General features: G+C 41.1%; 1 pseudogene; it reads right to left on the reverse strand.

Moving 5' to 3' along the window:
* Window positions 1–12,819: 12,819 nt before the first annotated feature.
* On the reverse strand, window positions 12,820–13,699 carry LOC147578497 (actin, cytoplasmic 2 pseudogene; annotated as a pseudogene).
* Window positions 13,700–20,693: the final 6,994 nt, after the last annotated feature.

Here is a 20,693-nt window from a genome sequence, read left to right on the forward strand (position 1 = left end):
CCTGGGTGGCGCAGTCGGTTAAGCGTCCGACTTCAGCCAGGTCACGATCTTGCGGTCCGGGAGTTCGAGCCCCGCATCAGGCTCTGGGCTGATGGCTCAGAGCCTGGAGCCTGTTTCACATTCTGTGTCTCCCTCTCTCTCTGCCCCTCCCCCGTTCATGCTCTGTCTCTCTCTGTCCCAAAAATAAATAAACGTTGAAAAAAAAAATTAAAAAAAAAAAGAGATGGCACTACCTGTCTAGAGCTGGTATGTTTTGGTTTTTTATAAGTTTATTTATTTATTTTGAGAGGGAGAGAGAGCAAGCAGGTAGGGGCAGAGAGAGGGAGGGAGAGAAAGAGAATTCTAAGCAGGCTCCACGCCAACAGTGTTGGTGGGGCTTGAATTCACAAACCCTGAGATCATGACCTGAGCTGAAACCAAGAGTCAGACACTTACCCAACTGAGCCACTCAGGCGCCTCTAGAGTTGGTATGTTTGAGGGGGCGTTATGAGGCTGGTTCCAGGAGTGCCAGAAAAAGACAGAGTAGCACCAACTGCTGCAGCCAAGGTAAAGGGCAGTTGTTGCGGTAACACGGCTGAGAACAGCAAGCAAACAGGAGGAATCCATCCTCTCCCCTCTGGCCTTCCTGTCTCCCTCCAGTGTCTTCTATCAATGCAGCCTATCAAAGAGCCAGCTGGCAAAGGAGGAATAAAGTTTGCAGATTTTTATTGACAGGTTTCCAAAGCAGAGTACAGAAGGGTAGATTTGGAGGTAAGGGGCAATCGCTGGAGAATGGGCACAGTCCAAATTTGGGGCTACGTGGGATCCATATACACCTTCTAAACGTATTTGAATTTCCATACAGCAACAATAACAAATGTATGCAACTACCCCCCTAAAAAGGAAGTAGTTTTCACCATTGCTCAAAAAGGGGAGATATTAAGGCACAAGAGTCAAATTAAGTAATATCCTAACATCTAATATTTAACATAAGGAGATGATCATGGTGTCTATCTCTAGGTGATATTGATTAGTCTTGAGATTCATTCTCACTTCCATACAAATATTCTGCAATCTGACTAAATTTTAAAGTCAATCACTACCAATAATCTTTTCAAAATAATAGGGAAAAAAGAGGTCAATATATGCAAATATATATAATACAAAAGGTAATAAAATAATGCAACATTGTAATAATACATCATGTAATATATTATATATTTATTTATATTTATGTAACAAGCAAGGGAGAAAATACACATAGTTGTTATAGTTCTAGTTTCAGCAGGCTGTAGTGATATCTATAACTTCCTTCTTCCATGAAACATTTCATGTTTTCTTTTCCCTCAGCCAGCACTTGAACTGGCCTAAATCCTTTAACTGGTCGGGTGACTCAAATATTTATTATTAAAGGGTCTGAATCTTTAGTGGTCATCGTTTCTCTAGTTGTTATAATTTTCCCATATCTTTTGCTATTGGAAATGGAAAGACTAGGGGGCACCTGAAAGAATACCTGGGTTCCATACATTGTCCTTCCTGCCCCCATTTTGTAACAGCAACTCCCCCTTGGTGATCAGGATCAATCACTGCAGTTGATAAGTGCCCCTTCTCTTTCACTGTTGACACAATACTGTAAGGAATTCAAAATTGCCAGGGAGTAGTCTCAAACTTCTAGTTCAGCAGAATCGTTGTTGTGTCCCTTCTGTGGAAGCATTCCTCTAAGACTTCCAAACCTGTAGAGCTCAAAATTGGGATAACAGGAATCAAATAATCTGGGTGGGTATAATACTGAAAGGAGCCACTCCCACTCCTACCCCTTCATGATTCCTGGACCCATCTATTCTGGCTATGGGAGATCTAGCACCTTACGGTCACTGATTCAAAGCTTGTACTGTAGTCTATTAGGGACAAAGCAAACATTTCAGAATATTGTCTCATAACTGGTGCTGCAACTGAATCTTCTTCAGTAGGTCATTTTAATGTTCTATCTATCCAGTCATTTCTCAGTGATGGGTTCTTGGTTATATCCCACCAGCCATTGATCATCACAAGCATAAAGTTAATTTTATTAGCTTGTTCCTGCAAGGGAGAACACACACCTTAGGAAGCCATGGAGTGTATTACAATGGGTGAATCACGGAGGTTTTATAAGTTTTGAAGCTGGAGTTAGCCATTGAATGATCTTATCAGTGATTAGTTAAGAATTTGTAAACCAGTCAAGTTGCCGACAGTCAGTGGTCTTATCTTTAATACAGGAATCCATGCAGTTACCGTTGGACCATTTCAACAGTGGTCTTTTTTTTTTTTAATGTTTATTTCGTTTTTAGAGAGACAGAGAGATAGAGCGTGAGCAGGGGAGGGGAAGAGAGAGGGAAACATAGAATCTGAAGCAGGCTCCAGGCTCCCAGCTGTCAGCACAGAGCCCGACACGGGGCTTGAACTCACAGACTGCAAGATCATGACCTGAGCCAAAGTCAGATGCTTAACCCACTGAGCCACCCAGATGCCCCTCAACAGTGATCTTATCTTGGAACACAGGGATCTAAATGAGATATGTTAAAATAGGGTAAGTTTGACATTTATTTATTTTTGAGAGACAGAGCACAAGAAGGGGAGGGGGAGAGAGAGAAAGAGGGAGACACAGAATCCAAAACAAGCTCCAGACTCCGAGCTGTCAGCACAGAGCCTGTCGTGGGGCTTGACCTCACGAACCATAAGATCATGACCTGAGCTGAAGTCGGCCACTTCAGTTGGTTACAACTGAGCCACCCAGGTTCTAAAATAGTATGAGTTTAAAGTGCTTTTGTTGTATGTTATGGTTTAGGATAGTTCATCTGTTTTGTGAGTCCTGGTATAGTTTTGCAAATTGTGTTCTCTGCTTCAATTTTCAGATATCTCCTTACAGCTACCATCTGGGGTTTTTGTTTTTGTTTGTTTCTTGTGTTTTGCTTTTTACTTCATTAGACTCCCTTTCTGAAAGATGGACTGATGGAACATTATCTTCTGAGGATGTGGTCAATCTAGAGCTGCACTGTTTTTTGAGAGGGCATTATTGTGTTGTGGACTGCATTTTGAACGGTAGTTGTTTTCATCTCTTTAATTGTCAGGCCTTCTTGTTCTCTTTGTTGGAGATTGCTAGTTGAATTACATTACATGGCAGCAGCTGTACAGCAACAATCAAGACTCTGGAGATCACATGTTTGGCTTCTGCAACACAGACAAATACTAAGAAAAGGATTAATATTAAAGCTTACACGGTACACTAGACTTCCAAATCTGAGCCATGAAGAGATGTCTCATAGTCCATTTATAATCACATGATATTTCCCCTTAACTTGGGTATGGATTATTCAACTTTGCCAGTGTCCAAATAATCAATCCTCTATCTGTTGACTGTCATGGGTAAGGATCTTAAGAATATTGTGATTAAAGGCCAGGGATGCCTGTGAACTATTTAGGACCTTAAATGAAATAAGAAAGAAAAAAATAACCCAAGAGTTAAAGACCAGAAACATGTAAAGACCTGAGAGGCAGCCAGAAATTTTTGGCGTCCGGTGGGTCTTCTTCTGATGGTCTTGGGTGAAATGAGTCTGCTTCTGCCTGTCTTTCTTCTAAAGCTCAAGAGACAAAGCAGCTTACACTGCAGACTGGACTTGCTACAGAGATTTTTCTCACTCTGAGCCCACTCAAAATTTGCAGGCTTAGAAGCTGTTGGGTAAATGGGTCAGGGAAGCACACACAAATGTGGTATATGTTTTCCTCTGATTTGAGATTCCCAGGTTTGGTACCAAGAGACAAAAGCTTAAAAATCAGCACAGTATTTAACCTTTTTGGACCTTAACATTTTTAGAGAGAGAAGAGAGCTGGACTCTAAATATTTCAAGATGAACAAATCTGTTGTCTTTTAGTTCCATTATAATAAGCATGTTAAAAAGATTGCTCTCAGCACATGCTAACTAGATGAAATTCTTTATATGCATTATGTCGTTTAATGCTGACCAGACTAGAAGGAAGTAAAATTAGGCAAATTTTCAAGTTTATCCTTAATGATCCTTGACTCTTTTGGAGACATAGATTCATAATTTATAAACTTAAAGTAACATCTTCACTGATGTCCAATGAGAATTTTAAGAGTTCCTCAAGGCTGGGCTGAAACTACTCACATCAGAGTCATTTTAAGAGCTTAGTGAAGACATAGACTTAGATTTCATGCTCCAATTTCCTTATGGGTATTTTTGAGGATGGAACCCTGGAATGTTCAATTCATCAAGTTTCCTACATGATTCTTATGCACAGTAAAATTTGGAGGCAACTTTTTTAGCTACATTCATTAATTTCAGATTTCTTGGGTATGTTATTTATTTATTTATTTATTTATTTATTTATTTATTTATCTTTTTTATTTTTGAGGGAGAGAGAGAGAGGGAGAGAGAGAGCATGAGTGGGGGAGGGGCAGAGAGAGAGGGGGACAGAGGATCAAAGTGGGCTCTGTGCTGACAGCAGCAAGTCCTATGTGGGGCTTGAACTTATGAACTGTGAGGTCATGACCTGAACTGCAGTCAGATGCTCAACCCACTGAGCCACCCAAGTGCCCCGGTATGTTAATTTTTTAAGAGAAATTTTCTAAGTAATCTAGTGAAATGCTTAAGGAATTTTATAATATTAAGTTTTTAACAAAGTCTTTGACCTCTTGCACTTAGTAATAACACCTTAATAAAACAGCTGTTTGAGTAAATACTCAACATGTTATATGAGAGTCCACCCAATTTGTGAGGTGTAGGTTCCTAAAAACACCATAGAAGGAGAATTTAGAGGCAATAAATTTTAGAACTTAAAGGAATAAAGGGGTTGGAAGATTAAAGTCCTGTGTGAAACTATTACGCATTCTTTCCGTGAACACAAATAAAGATGATAAAGATATCAGGCTAAATAAAGGGATTATCATTGGGCATTTTGCATGTCTCATGTTAGTATTTCAGTCTGCGTTCTCTCTGCTGTAAGTGGCAGATAGCCAAACCAAGCTGACTTGACTTAAAACATTTTTTCTTAGTTGGCCTACATAATTGAAAAATCAAGTTGGTGGGCTCGGTTGGATCCAGGTGCACACATAAGAACTTCAGGAATCTGTGTTCCTCCCATATGTCTTCCCTGATGTCCCATGCATTGTCATGATTTCAGACAGGCCTTGCCCAGTAGTGCAAAAAGATGGTCACCACCAAGGCCAGGCCTGGAATACATTGGTTTAGCAGTCTCTAGGAAGAACTCTTCTCTTTCCCAGTAATTCCAATAAAAATCCTGTGGTTGGTAGACTCCCCATACACATTGATAAGAGGGATGCAGAACTTTTAATGGCCAGATCTGGTCCATGGTTCTAAGCTCGGAGTGCAGTTTGCCCTGACATGGTGGGGGAGGGTGATTTCTCAGAGGGCTATCAAGGGCTCACTTCGAAAAAGAAGTATAGATCATGGACAAATGCAAACCACAGCTACAGTGTACAAATGGAGTAGTGTGCAATTGGTTTCCGTTAACTGACTTAAGATATTTTAAGAAAATCTTTACAATCTTCTTTAAACTTTCAATAAGACCCTTGTTAAGTTTGTTTGCCTTTGTTGTGGATAGTCTTTATACAAAGGCTTCCTTCCTTGCTTCCTTCCTTCCTTCCTTCCTTCCTCCTTCCTTCCTTTCCTGCTCTTTGTCTTTTTTTCAAATAGTCCATGACTTTCTAATTTTTGACTCAGTTTTTATTTTTTTCTCCTCATTCTGGGTCCAGAGATAAAGAATAACCGGAAATCTCAGCTTGCAAAAACCTTTACTTAGCTTTGATTTAAACTTTTTGGCAAAGCTAATGAGGTACATCTCACACTCTGCCCCCGTACAGAGAATTATATATATTTAGTCACAAGGATAGTGTTATATACTGTTTAAGCCCACAGTCCCTGGAGTCAGACTGCCTGGGTTCAAATTCTGTCTTTGCCATTTGCTAGCCATGACCTCTGCACGTTTTAAGACTTTGCATGACTCAGCATCTTTATCTATAGAATGAGGCTAACAGTACCACTCCAACAGCCTTGCCATGAAGAAGGATTAAATGGTCTGATCTGTGTGGTGCGTGGTAAAGGGTCAGCGAACGTTAACAGGAGGCTTTATTCATGCCAAAGCTCATGAAGTCTGCTATCACCTTTACTAGTTTCCCATTTGCTTTCCTTTAGTAGATATGCGTGTGTAACTCCAAGCACGGGTTTACTTTCTCTCAACATTCTTTTCTTCTTTGCAAAAAATCTTTATTGCAAAACTCTCTACTCCAGTTCTGCCACATACTTTACCTTCCTTTTCTATTTCCAGCTCTCGGGTTCCCCTTTTCTCATTACGGCTGAGAAGACTGACTCAGCAGTCTCTTACATGGAACTGAAATTCTTGACTTTGCTGCAGAAGGTATATAAAAGTAAAGCCACATGAGCAAAATTTGGGTGAGGTCAACTCAAGGTCGGGGTAGAATATGCCCTATTGTGTATTGGTTCTTACATACATTTCACAAACGTCTTGACTGCCACAGACCTGTGACCGGAAGAGAGTTATGGAGATGCAATTGGAGGTAAAAGCTAAATGCCGCACACACTCTGTTCTTAAGGAGAGGAGGATTTTGCCTCCCTTTCCATTATTATGTATTTGAGTTTAACACAGATTAAAACCATTTTTACCAAATGATCTGATTCTCAAAATCTTTTAAAAATAATTTATTACTTTTTCTGCATCTAATGAATCTGCTGAGGATGATGATGATAATCGCAATCATAACTAATAATTATGGTATGCTTAACATATGCCAGACTCAGTTCTACTTGATTTATGAATACAAATCGCTTAACTTTGCTACACCACTCATTCCCACTTTGCAGATGAAGAAAAAGAGTTGTGGAAAGGTTAAGTTTCTTGTCTCAGGTCATGCAGCTTGTAAGTATGGATTGTGCATAATGACTATACACAGGAGAGTATTTGCTTATTAGGCATTTACTCAAAGAGAATTCAGAAAACCTACTAAATACAATGATGTGGGATTAGGATAGCTCTTTGCTTTTTTTCTAATCATTGCAGGCATCTACAAGATCCCTCATTTTGAAAATTCAAGGTTTTTAAAAAAAAAATTTTTTTAACGTTTATTTATTTTTGAGACAGAGAGAGACAGAGCATGAATGGGGGAGGGGCAGAGAGAGAGGGAGACACAGAATCCAAGCAGGCTCCAGGCTCTGAGCCATCAACCCAGAGCCCGACACGACCGAACTCACGGACCGCGAGATCATGACCTGAGTTGAAGTAGGACGCTTAACCGACTGAGCCACCCAGGCGCCCCGAAAATTCAAGGCTTTTAAAGTCTCTCTGATGTGGTATTTCCACGTTTGTCCCTTCTATCATTTTCTTCTCTTTTTTCCACATTGATTTGTTCCATAAATATATATTGGGTGTCCACTCTATTGCAAATCATGTAGGACTGAGATAAATAAAAGACTTTTTCTTTACAAGAGTAGGTTGTTTTAACTCTATGGATGGTCACCTTTGGGAATTACAAGTTGTTTTTCATTCAATATATTTTTAAGTAGGTTTTTTTTTTGAGTGATATTGACAAGGAAGTCTAGGGTAAGTTAATAAGCAGGCAAAACTCTCTTTCTTTCTTTCTTTCTTTCTTTCTTTGTTTATTTATATTTTTTTTACATTTATTTATTTTTGAGAGACAGAGTGCAACAGAGCGTAGCAGGGGAAGAGAAGAGAGAGAAGGAGACACAGAATCTGAAGCAGGCTCCAGGCTCTGAACTATCAGCACAGAGCCTGATGTGGGGCTCGAACCCACGAACTGTGAGATCATGACCTGAAGCAGGCAAAATTCTTAACAGCACTTTACCGGCAAAGTATTCTAGGGAGAGGAAAATGTCTTTTCTTTATTCTGCCTTGCACTGTGTCCACTTTGCCCACATCCATAATTTGCTGTCAAAGAAACCTGCTGATGCACAAGATAAAGAAAAAGATGAAGCTGTTAACCACCCATTTCAGAATAATTAAACATTTTTCTCTCAGTGGTATTGCCTTAAAGTTGAAGCTGACTCTCAAAGAGGTAGGAAGAGTTTTTGAGGTGGCCTCTAAAATGTTCAATGCTATTCTACACACTTGGTAAAAATAATCTAGATGAATGTCTTTGTTGTTCACTTGTCTGTTTTCAAAATTTTCTCTGTTACAATAATGCCATAGAGAAATTATTCAGTCTAACAGATACTGGCCAATACTTATTTCTCAGGATTGTGTACAGCAGTATTCAGAAAGACAAAAATTCTAAAAAGTAGATATACTTGATGATATAAACTACCTTATTTCTATTAATATTGCTACACTCTTGTTCTTTACTGTTTCCACCTCACCTCTCATAGAATTTCTAGTTAAAATAAAACAAAACCTCCCATATCCTTAATAAGAGAGTAGGGGAAGCATGTCTCAATTCCTTATGAAGGCATGTGGAACTGAAGACATAGATACTTTCTAAGCAGGAAGCTGGGACATTTGGTCCAGGATGTGGTGAACTACAGAGTTTTGGATCTAGAGGTGAAAAATGCGAGCCCTGGAAAACAAAGAATCCATTTCTCATAAAAGACCATCATAGTTTAAACTACTGCAAGACAAAAGTTGGCTAGTTGTCAGTTTCATTTATTACTGGTTTCTGGAAGCTATGTTAAAGTAGTCCATGTTTGAAAATTTGAAAGAATAGTCCAATTCAACTTCAAGATTAAAGATTTCCCCCTCCTCAAGATAACCCTTTATAATATTTATTCGACTTTAGTTTTTTCCTGTCGGCAAAACAAAAACTTGATGCAGAATAAAGATAGAATACATTCAATTTAGATTTCATGCTTTTGTCTTCATCTTTGACCAGAGGTTAGTGATTCTGAACATGTTTTTCTGTTATTGAATAAGACCCACAAACCTAGGTGCAGTTGTATGATACCAACTTGAAAACCCCCTACCAATCGGTGGAAACCGCTTGATTGCATTGACAGAATTAGAAAATGTTCCCTTGGCCAAGCGGCAGAGCTGGTTATTGGGAAGGAAACGAGACATTGCTCCATATAATGTGCGAATATGCTACTTCTCAGGCTTAAAAAGAATGCTTATTGTTTAAAAACTGAGGCTGTGTGGGATATGAGCAATCAGCTTGCTCACATAAAGGTGCCAGAGCCAGCAGAATTTTTCTGTTTTTGTTTTTGTTTCTTCTTCTCCCACTACATACTCATGGAGTCCGTTCTGAGTAGTAATTTGGGCATCTTCAGAATTTAAATTTCTAACTTTCCATAGAAGATCTAGCAGAGGAATTTTTTTTTTTTTTTTTTAAATCCAGGTGTCATTGGCTTTTAGCCCAACATATTTATGCCTCAAATGAACAGAGCATTTTAAAGATTTGTTCAAGGTTTTGAGGACAGGAAAGACAGAGTGCCTTTTAGCATTAAAGATATCTTTAAGTTTCTCATTTCCTGTCCCTGATGTGTTCACCTTCAATATTTCTTTCGTATCAACAGATTTCTGAATAGCTCTCCAATAGCATTCCATTTGAAATGGAATTGATTTTGTTTTGAGGCAGCTAACATTAGGAGCTAAGTGCATATTTCCTGTTTAATCATTTCAACTTCATTTCCTAAAAAATGAACACCCAGAGTATTTAACCTATTTGGTGGTGGGGAAAAAGGTACAGACCTTTGGCCCAAAGCCTAAAAAAAAAAAACCAATAAGAGCTCAAGAGGCAGCAGTTTGGGAAGCGGTTAAGTATGTAATTAAAAAACAAATCTAGAATCCTCAGACTGCATTAGATAAACTCTCAGGGTTTCTGAGGGTCAATGTTACAAGACATCTAATCCAATCGCCCATTTTGGATTTGAATCCCATTATATCCACGCCAAGTGGTTGTATAATGCCTTATCGTTGTGAGGACAGGGAACTTAGCACATCTCCCTAACTCTGATCACGAGGAAGATTTTCATTATGTGGACTCCGAATCTATGTCACGGTAATTTTTACTAATTGGCTCTGGGAAAATCAGTGGGAGGGGGCACACAAAACAAGTTCCAAATTCTATTCTACAGGCATTACACTTCCAAAGGCAGACTGACACCTCCAATTCTGTCAACAGCTCCTGCATTCCAGGTCTGTTGAACAGACTCCAATGTGTTTATGACAGTTTGTGACTATGGCACCCAATCTCAAACCCCTGCTCCAAGTTGCAGCCTGAGCAGAACACAGTCAGTCAGAATTTCTATCAGCCTCATTTCAAGCAGGGGATTCTAATTAAATAAAGCCCTTTGGTAACTCTGTTCTACAACTGAAACCTATCGAATGTTTTATCAACTACTAAATCTTTCCCACAACTATTTACTAGGTAATACTGCTACCAGTCTCCCCCCCCCCCCACGATACTAATAACAACTAACATTTTTCTCTGTTACTCTGTGCCAGGGATATTCAGCTGCTCTCCATACATTAGCTCACTTAAGTTACTATGAGTTAGCTATTATTACTCCCTTTTACTGATGCAGGAAGTAACTCTTAAGATTCAAGGTGCTTGCTGAAGTTTATACTTCAAGTTATACAGGGAACTGATGGCAGAACTAGGGAATGGCCTCAAGCTCTTTAGTTGCATATAGAAAACATCTCATAATGAGTTGGCTTTTCTGGACTCAAGTGAAAGGCTGGTTGCATATTTCCATTGTATCAGTTTATATTGGCTTACCACCCTGATTGATCCAGATATTTTTGGATCCTGAGCTGGCATCTGATGCATTCATTCTCACCCTAAGTTTCGAGTCATCAGCATCAGCTTCTTTTCTAAATCTCATCCAAGATACTCACATAAAGGTAATACCAGACAGGGCCAAAGTAAGACAGACCCTCTGATGCATCATGCAAAGCCACCTCCAGGTCAACATCTATCCATTAATCAACAACTTTGGATAGTAGTACTCAACGACGTATGTGGATTCATAATTATACTATTTTTCTAGCTGAAGATTTCTCAACTCTAATGTCACAACATACTGGTGTGTTGTAATCAGCTGTGAGGTGTTTCATAACTAATTTGCTTCTTAAAAAAATAGAGTGGATTAAAGATTACCACCAAATTAAAGCCACTCTCATTCACTGCCACTTTGTCAAACTTTCTTGAGAATGATAAATATGGTAGGGGTTAGAGCTAGCATGAAAATAATAGTGGATATGTCCTTGGGAGAGTGACAAATAGAAAACTCAACTCTCAAGTGTGTAGTGGTGGAAAAACAGATGATAAATGTTGCACTGGTCCACATTTTTCCATCTTGTTTACAAGGATTTAATGAGAAACTTTGTCAAATTCATTTAGAGTATTTTCTCTCTCCATTCCCATGGCCATGACCTTGTATCAGATTCTTATCCTCTCTTTCATATAGTATTAGAATGGATTTTTTACCTTTTTATTCTGAAAAAATATCAAGTGTATAGAAAAATGGAAGGAATAGTTAAAATGAACATCCATATACCAACCCATATTCAACACTTCAACTTATTTGTTTTATCTGTATTTATATGTATGCATTTTATTATCTGAACTACTTGCAAGTAAGTTGCAAGCGTCATGACAATCCCCCCCGTGGGACCAGTCATTTGCCTGCTTTATCTCTTCCTTGCTTTTCCTCTAAATTGTTCTGTATCTCATAGAGCCAGTGCCTGCAAACTACGTTTCCCATTCTCTCTGGCGACTGGGTTCTATTTAGGTTTTGGCCAATGGGAAGCATTGGCTGGAGAAAAGATGGTAAAAAGAGAGAAGAAGACAGGATATTTCTACTTCCCTTGCTGTGTTTTGGGAAGTGTCTTTGGCAGCGTCTTTGTCTATTTCTGTCAAACAGCCCCTTTCTCCATGGTCCAATCTTCCACAGGAGAGCTCCTGTCAATTCCTGAACAGCGTTGGCTCCGGGGCTGTGATAACACCACTTCCTCCCATTGTTCCTCAAACTCAAGAGCTTTCTGCCTTTGTTAATCCCTGGACTTCCTCTTTTTACCGTTTGCCCTTTTAACTCTTCCAACACCTTTTTAACCAGTTCCCTGTATTGAATTCCCTCTTATGAACTCTCTTGTGGGTTCTATTTTCTTTTTCTCTTTTCTTTTCTTTTCTTTTCTTTTCTTTTCCTTTTCCTTTTCTTTTTTCCCCCCTTTAAGGTGTGCACTTTATCCAATTGGTCTCATGTCAGTGTATACCTAAAACCTGGCTGCCTCCATGCCTCAACTCCACTCCCAGGGAAACCGAAAGCCTTTATATATCTCAGGTTGAGAGGGCAAGGAGAACAGCCATGATGGCAGACCATCCAAAATAAAACAAAAAGAACAAGTATTAAGACGAAGATTAAAACATTTTGGACTATCTAATTTATACAAACGCAATGCTATCACCTTCCCCTGTGTGGACTCAGGCAAGGACTGGCCCTTCTCCTTAGGGAGAAATGGGGTGTCTTTGGGGGAAGGCACGGGGACTTCCTGTAACAACGCATCCCACGATATTTGGAATGACTATTAAAAAAAAGAACAGCATACATTCAAAATCCCCAGCCACATTGTAGAACTTGGGGGATGCTCGCTCCCACCAACTGCTGTCCCCTTCACTGTATCAGTTTTAAAATCCTGAGTCAAGCTCCACCCCCACCCCCAACACTAAAAACCAAAGGACAAAACACACAACATAAACAAAACCAAGGCAAATAAAGCCATGCCAGTTTCGTCTTGTTTTCTTCGCAAGTTAGGTTTTGTCAAGAAAGGGTGTAAGGCACAAAACTAACAACAGTCCGCCTAACTGCCTCTGCGGTGGCCGATGGAGGGGCCGGACTCGGCATAATCCTGCTTCCTGACCCATGTCTACTGGAAGGTGGGCAGTAGGGGCCAGGATGGAGTCACCGATCCACGTGGAGTGCTTGCGCTCAGGCGGTGCCATGATTTCGAGCTTCATTGCGCAGGTTGCCCGGGCGGGGATCTGCATTCCATCAGCGACGTCAGAGTACATGGTGGTGCCACCAGACTGCACCCTTTCCGCGTAGAGGTCCTTGAGGATGTTGCCGTCACGTTTCTTGATGGAGTTGAAAATAATTTCGTGCATGCCACAGGACTGCATGTCCAGGAAAGAAGGTTGGAAGAGCGCCTTGGGGCATCGGACCGTCTCGTTGCCAGTGGTGATGACCAGCGGGTCTAGCCGCTCCTACATCGCTCTTCTCCAGGGAGGAGCTGGAGGCCGCGGTGGCCATGTCCTGCTCGAAGTCCAGGGCGAGAAGTCTAGGGGAGGCCGTAGCCCTTGTAGATGGGTGCGGTATCGGTATAGGGGACCCAGTCACTGGAGTCCACCAGGATGCTGGGGTACAGCCAGACGCGTGCAAGAATAGCACGGTCTGGATGGCCACATATACGTGACTGGGGTGTTGAAGGTCTCCAACATGATCTGGGTCTCCTCTCACGGTTGGCTCTAGGGTTCAGGGGGACCTCGGTCAGTAGCATGGGGTGCTCCTCGGGGGCCACATGTAGCTCATTGTGGAAAGTGTGGTGCCAGATCTTCTCTATGTCGTCCCAGTGGGTGAAGATACCATGCTCGAAGGGGTACTTCAGGGTCAAGGTGCCCCTCTTGCTCTGGGCCTCATCGCCCATGTAGGAGTCCTTTTGGCCCATGTCCACCATCACGCCCTGGGGCACCCCATGATGTAGGGGAAGACAGCTTGGGGGGGCATCATCACCTGTGAAGCAGGTCTTAGCACCTGCTGTAGCCGTTGTCTACAAGGAACACAGCGGGGTGGTCATTCAGTGAACTGGTGATGGTGTAGACTGAGGCGTAGCAGCTAAAGTGCTGGGGTGGCCAGGGGTAGGGGTTTATGCTCACGGGGTGGACTCTCACTGGGGTCGCAGGTTCTGTTTTCTTGATTCTGAATACCACAGCCTTTAAATTCTTCGACAAACTTCTCCTAACAATAAGTATTCTATCAACCTCAACACCATTATCACTTAAGAAAACTAATAATAACTCCCTAATATCATATAATACTCCAGTCCATATTAACATTGCCTTGTCTCCAAAATACTTTTTATAGGATTTCTTCAAAGTAATGCAAAGTTAAACCATTGCATTTGATTATTATGTCTTTTTTAGCTTCTCTTAATCTAGAACATTTCCAGGACTTTTTTTTTTTTTTTCCCTCTATGACATTGGCTTTTTGAGATCCAAAAGTTGTCTTCTAGAATTTTCCACATTCTAGATTTTTTCTGATTTTTTTTTCTTTTTGCTGCTGCTGGACTTATTTCTAAACTTCCTTCATTATTTTATAATTTGGAAGTTAGGCATAAAAGCTTGATTAAATTCAAGTTAAATTTTTTTGGCAAGAATGCTTTTTAGATGTTGCTATTTATTTCATATTGTGTCACAACAGGAAACAACATTATAGGATGTCCCACTATGAGTGATGAAATGTTTAATCACTTAAATAATATTATGACTACTAGATTTCATAAGTAGTCAATTATAAGGGTATTTGCCACTTGTGCATTTTGTTTTTGGCACTTTGTAGCCCTGTATGATACCTAACTGAATGCTAGCTTCTATTTCTATTATATTTTAAGCTTATGCTTCATATATATAGCTTAGTGACCTATGTAATTTCTATAGAATTTCTATAGATTGTATGTGTTCTGTGAATATTTGTGAAATGAATGGCCAGCCATGAGTATCATAGCAGTGTGATTGCTTGCTTTTATATCCTAGGTCTTTATTTACTGATCTCTTTCTTTTTTACTAGTCTCTTTTACTCTTAGCCTTTACATCCAGTAAAAACAAACAAACAACAACAAACCACAGTGAAATAGAAGTGGGTTAGGACTAAAGTCAACTTTAGTTGACTCAACATTCAAATTAGTTGACTCAGCATGTCTGAAAATGAACTCATCATCTTTCCTACCAAACTTGCTCTTCTCCCTTTATTGCTTAACATGGTGATTAGCATCATTCGATGGCACCAACTGCCAACTGAGGATGTATCCTTGACCCCTGACTGTCATTCACACTCCGTATCTAATTATTCCCCAAGGTGTGTCCATTTTGCTGTCCTCAATAACTTGAATCTTACCACCATAACTCAAGTTCAGTTTTTCACCAACGCTTCTGTAGACTACTTCAAAAACTGCCCTCCTTGCTTCTAGGCTCACACCCTCAAGTCTTTCTTCCACATTACTTTCAGAAAGTTCATTCTGATATGCAGATTTTCTCATTTCATTCTCCTGCTTAAAATCTTTTAATTGCTCTCCATCACCTACAGGATGCAAGGCCTTCCATATCAAGGTGCTGTTCAGCTCTCCAGTCTCACATCTTGATGCTCTGTTCCTTGAACCTTCCACGCCAATGCTCACACATCACAGTTCCACAACAGGCTGTGCTTTCTCATCTACACACTTGTACCCACGCTATTCTTCCACCCTGAAATCTCCTTCCATGTCGTACTCACCTGGTTACCTCTGCTCATGCCTCAAGTCTCAGCTAAAGAGATATCTTTATGTGAATCCTTCCCTGATGCTCTCAGGCAAATTATTCTTGAATCCCAGTACCTAGCACAGTGCTGGTACAAGGAAGTGAGCAATACTTCTTTCCAGCCCCTTGAAGGGGGGTCCTCAGTCCTCAAAAGGCTTTCCCTGATCCTTCTTTCAATCTGAATTGATTCCTCTATCCCTTTTAATTGCTCTCTCGGTAAAATTTTCCTTATTTTCCTAGACTCACGATGACTGGATATAAATATAAAGATATTAAAAATATAAAAAACATATCCCCAAAATCTCAAGGCTTGAAGCAGAGATCCTTAGGCCAGCATTGAGGCTCCTGCCTAGGCCTATAGAGAAAGCCTGGGGACAGAAGTCTAACGAGGCCACAGAAATCATCAGGCCAGAGTATGTCACCACCAGGAGTGAAGGGCCAAGATCCAAATTGGGATGCGGGAACCACAGCAGGGCTAGAGCTGCAAGAATCCCACTGTGCCCCTCTTTTTCATCTCTCTTTGGGGCTGTGAGGCCGGTGATGAATCTAGAAGTTTGTAGTTTGTAGCAGCCCTATGAAATCACAAAACAAGGCTGATAATAGTTGTATAAGAAGGAAGACTGGGCATTGGTGTTAAATTGTGGTACATTAAAGAACCATTTCTTTTTCTTGAATGAATCACTCTGTTTTTCTGCATCTTTTAGAGCATAGGCAAATGAAAAAACAGGGACCTAAGAAAGAATAAAAATAAACCAATGATGAATTTTAATAAGCCCAATTCAGAAGAATGCAAATACTACTGCATGAATCTGGATAGGAGAAGGAAAAATGTTTTAAAATGTGATTATACAAAGAATGATAAAAATAGCAGTATAATGTATGGGAAAATGTTACACATGGAAGGAAAATAAGAAACCACTCTCCTAACTTCCTCATGGGCTTAGTATCTGATAATCATGTCATTTTTCTTCCTAAAATCCTCTCATGCTTTCCTAATATATTTGGAATAAAATCCAAAAACTTTAGTGTGACCTGCAAAGTCCCGAGATCTGTCTCCTGTCCACATTTCCAGCTGTATTTCACACCTCTCTTCCCTGTCACTGGATTCTAACCACACTGGCCTTCCTTCTGTTTTTCAAATACACTAAGTCCCTTTTTTCCTCAGGGTCTTTTGAAGATATTTTCCCCTCTTCCTGGCATGGTCCTAATCCCCTGCCCCCGATCCTGTGCCAGCTTCTCCTCTGGGCTATACTTCTACCCACAGCCCTCAAAACCCTTTCCCTGATCCCTCTTCCCATCTAAATTAGCCTCTAACCCCATTAATTTCTCTCTTAGACAAATTTTCCTTTATTGCACGAATCAAAATTTGTAATCATATATTCATCGGGGTGGTTATTTGTTTGATATTTGAAATCTTCAGAAATGTAGGAACCATGTCATTTTGCTTAATGCTAGACAGTAGGCGGGGCACCTGGTGGCTCAGTTGGTTGACTGTCCAACTCTTGGTTTTTGGTTCAGGTCATGATCGCATGGTTCATGAGATCAAGTCTCGTGTCTGGCTCTGTGCTAACAGCAAGGAACCTGCTTGGGATTCTTCCTCTCTCTGCCCCTCTACCACACATGCTCTCTGTCTCTCTCAATATAAATAAATATTTTTATTTAAAAAAATTTTTTTAATATTCCTTTATTTTTGAGAGAGACACACAGAAAGAGAGACAGAGAGACAGAGCATGAGCTGGGGAGGGGCAGAGAGAGAGGGAGACACAGAATCCAAAGCAGGCTCCAGGCTCTGAGCTGCCAACAGAGAGCCAGACGTGGGGCTCGAACTCACAGGCCGAGAGATCGTGACCTGAACTGAAGTTGGCTGCTTAACCTATTAGGACATAGATATATATTTTAAAGTGCCCCAGATGCATGTAATGTTCAGGTAGACTTGAACTCTAAAAAAAGCTGGTAAAAATGGTGCCATATGCTGTTCTGGGGCTTATTCTAAAGCCAAAGGAACAGCCTTATCCCCAACCCCAAGCCAGTTACATATGCAGAATACTGTGCAAGAGAGAGAGGAGAACGAGAAGTTACCAGGATCTCAGTGTTCATCATCTGAGGTTGTCCCCCACCACGACTGAAAGAGAGCTATTTGTGCTTCCTACCCAAACTCTGCCAAGCTCAGAGGGGAAGTGGGCTCTAATATTGTGTGTAAATATCACAGTCTTGTTGGAAGACCCCAGGTGGACATCTGCTTAGGCAGAGGACATGTTGATTTACCCAGCCTCTGCCCATGCAGGGCGACAGAGGATGGAACATGGACGGCAGGGCAAAGGTAGAGGGTGAGAGGGAGGGGCCTGTGCTGCCACCGTTTGGCCTGCATTTCCCACGCACCATGGAATATCACACCAGTATCATTAAGCTGGAGTCTTTGGGCTATTGCTCTCCGCCGAGAGAGAGAAAGGCTGGCTGAGGGAATCCTAACAGTTGCGGGGGTGGGGGTGGGGGGTGAAATGTTGGTGAGGAGAGCTGAGGAGGGGCGAGGAGGGTCAGCAGGAGTGGACCCCCAGAGCAGGGCCGTGGGGAAGCACTGACAGCCTTTTGAAGAGCTCTCACGGATGCCCTGTGAGGGAGCCAGAGGATTTTGAGGTTAGTTCAGCATTAGGCAGAAAAGAAGTAGGAGATAGCAGACAGGGGAGCTTAAGAGCAGCCAGCTGTGTGAGAGGCTGTCATCCCTTGTCAACTCCTTCTCGGCACAATGGAGTAGCCAGTGTAAGGTTCTCAATCCTGGCTGCTTGGTAGCATCACCTGGGAGCTTCTAAAATTATTGCTACTCAGACCTCACCCCCCAGACCCCTCACCTCGAGTCTGACTGACTCAAATACCCATGTTACATTACCTCCCAAAGACATGGTGCAGGGCATCTCCCTTTCAGAGCCCCTCTCCCATCTGGGGCACCAGTCACCCATCAAAGGTGAGCCAGAGCCCAAGGCCTGCCTTCAAGCCCAAGCCACTAGCCACGGGTTCCTGCGCTGAGTGGAAACGTATGACACCATAGACAGAGGCAAGCGGGAGAGATTACAAAGTAAATTTAAGAGAGTGCAAGAAAAACATGACAAATGAAAGTCGTACAGTGAGAGAATGGGAGGGTCGCCTGGAGGCTCCTAGGGCTTATTTTTGCATGTGCACAAGGAGTGAGTTATTAGCGATAGCGACAATAGGGCTTTCTCAGAAATGGAAGATGCCTTTTACTAAAAGAGAAAGTAAACATTACTTAGAACAAATCTCATATCATACCTTAATGTTTACAAAGGAGACAGAGGGAGAGAGGGCAGGAAAGAACAGATTTCCCAGGGGAGGAAATTGCAATGAGAACAAGTAATCTGGATCAAGCCAGAGCATGTTTGAACAAAAAGAATACCCGAGGACAGAGGAAACTCTAAGGATAAGATAGGATTTTACAGAGCAGGAACCCCTACTAGATGGATTTTAGACTGTTTTAAAGTGGCGAATGTAGTCAAATGCCAGAGCAAGAGGTTCTATAAATGAATGCTATTTCCTATAGGTTTTGATGCTTGGAGGCTTTTCCCAAGTTCAGAATAAATATTTCTAAATTAAAGACAACTCTAACCTCCAATTAGGGGAATGGTTAAGTAAATCATAGTGGACAGCATGAGATGGAATAGTACGCTACCTTTAAAAGTGGTTCAGATGACGGGGTGCCTGGGTGGCTCAGCTGGTCATGTGAGTCTTGATTTTGGCTCAGGTCTTGATCTCGTGATTTGTGAGATAGAGCCCTGGGTCGAGCCCTGTGTCAAGCTCCACACTGACAGCACGGAGCCTGCTTGGGATTCTCTCTCTCCCTCTCTCTGCCCCTCCCCCTCCCCCTCCCCTGCTAGTGTGCTCTGTTTCTCTCTCTCTCAAAATAAATAAACATTAAAAAAAACGATGCAGATGACATAAACCCAGGATAACACAGACTGATTAGGTTTAAAGAAATAAGACACAAACTACATGTGCTTACAACTCTGTGAAAAATGTGAACTTTCTTGTATACTTCTTTGCTGCCAATTTCTAAGTTTTAATCAATGAGTATATATTATTGTAATACTTAGAGAATCAAAAGATAAATATTATTTACAATCTTATAGCCCTCTTTCATGTTTTATATCCTTTTTTTCCCACCTACGTGCTCACAGAAGGTACTTTTGACACCACCGCTAGGTTCCTGGCTATTTATCTCTCCCTAGGCTACAAACACTGCTATTTATGTCTCGGGCTTCCTTCTCCCAGTGCTGAGCTGCCAAGCATTTTATTCCTCCAATGGCTTTTTTTCTGAAGATACCATATCAACTTCGCAGTTTCTTAGAATACCCTGACTGCTAGGTAGGCATCCTCCAACATTTAGCACATACTGTTTTCCATACTGTTTGTATTAATTTTCTATTGCTGAGAAACAAATTAGTACAAACATGGTGGCTTAGAATAATTCTTTTATTATCCCATGGTTTCTGTGGGTCAGGAATCCAGGTATGCATTAATTGAGTCTTCAGCTCAGGGTCTCTCAAGGCTGCAGTCAAAGTATTGACCAAGGCTCTGAGGCTCAGGGTTTTTTTCAAGGTCAGTTTTTGTTGTTGTTTGTTTGCTTGTTTGTTTGTTTGATTGTCTTGCCAGGATTTGGTCTTTTTGAGATTTTGGGACTGACCCCCCCCCCTTTCCAGCTGTTTATTGGCTAAGGATTACTCTTAGCATCTAGTGGCTACTTCCATGTGGCCCTCTCACAGTATGTCCACTTACTTCTTCAAGGCCAGTGGAGAGTAGCTGCTTTTGCTTTGTGTATCTTTTAGAGGCTCACCTGATCAGGTAAGGCCCACCCAAGGTAACCTTTTGATTAGCTCAAAGTTGACTGAATAGAGTCCCTGTTTATACCTGCAAAATCTCTTCTCCTTTGCCCCATAATTTAACCTAATTATGAGAGTGTTGTCCTCTCATATTCAAATTACATAGAGTGGTGTACACCAGGGGATGGAAATCTTGGGGTCCGTATTAGAATTTTGCCTACCACAAGATTACAGGGGTGAATTAAGGGTACTACAAATATTGGATTAGAATTTATTTAAAATATATTTTAACTGAAATTAATAATAAAAATAACACGCTCTTAATATATTACATGCCATTT

The sequence above is a fragment of the Puma concolor genome, chromosome C1, assembly GCF_028749965.1.
Source record: "Puma concolor isolate L17-30 chromosome C1, mPumCon1.1.hap2, whole genome shotgun sequence".
NCBI lineage: Eukaryota > Metazoa > Chordata > Mammalia > Carnivora > Felidae > Puma > Puma concolor.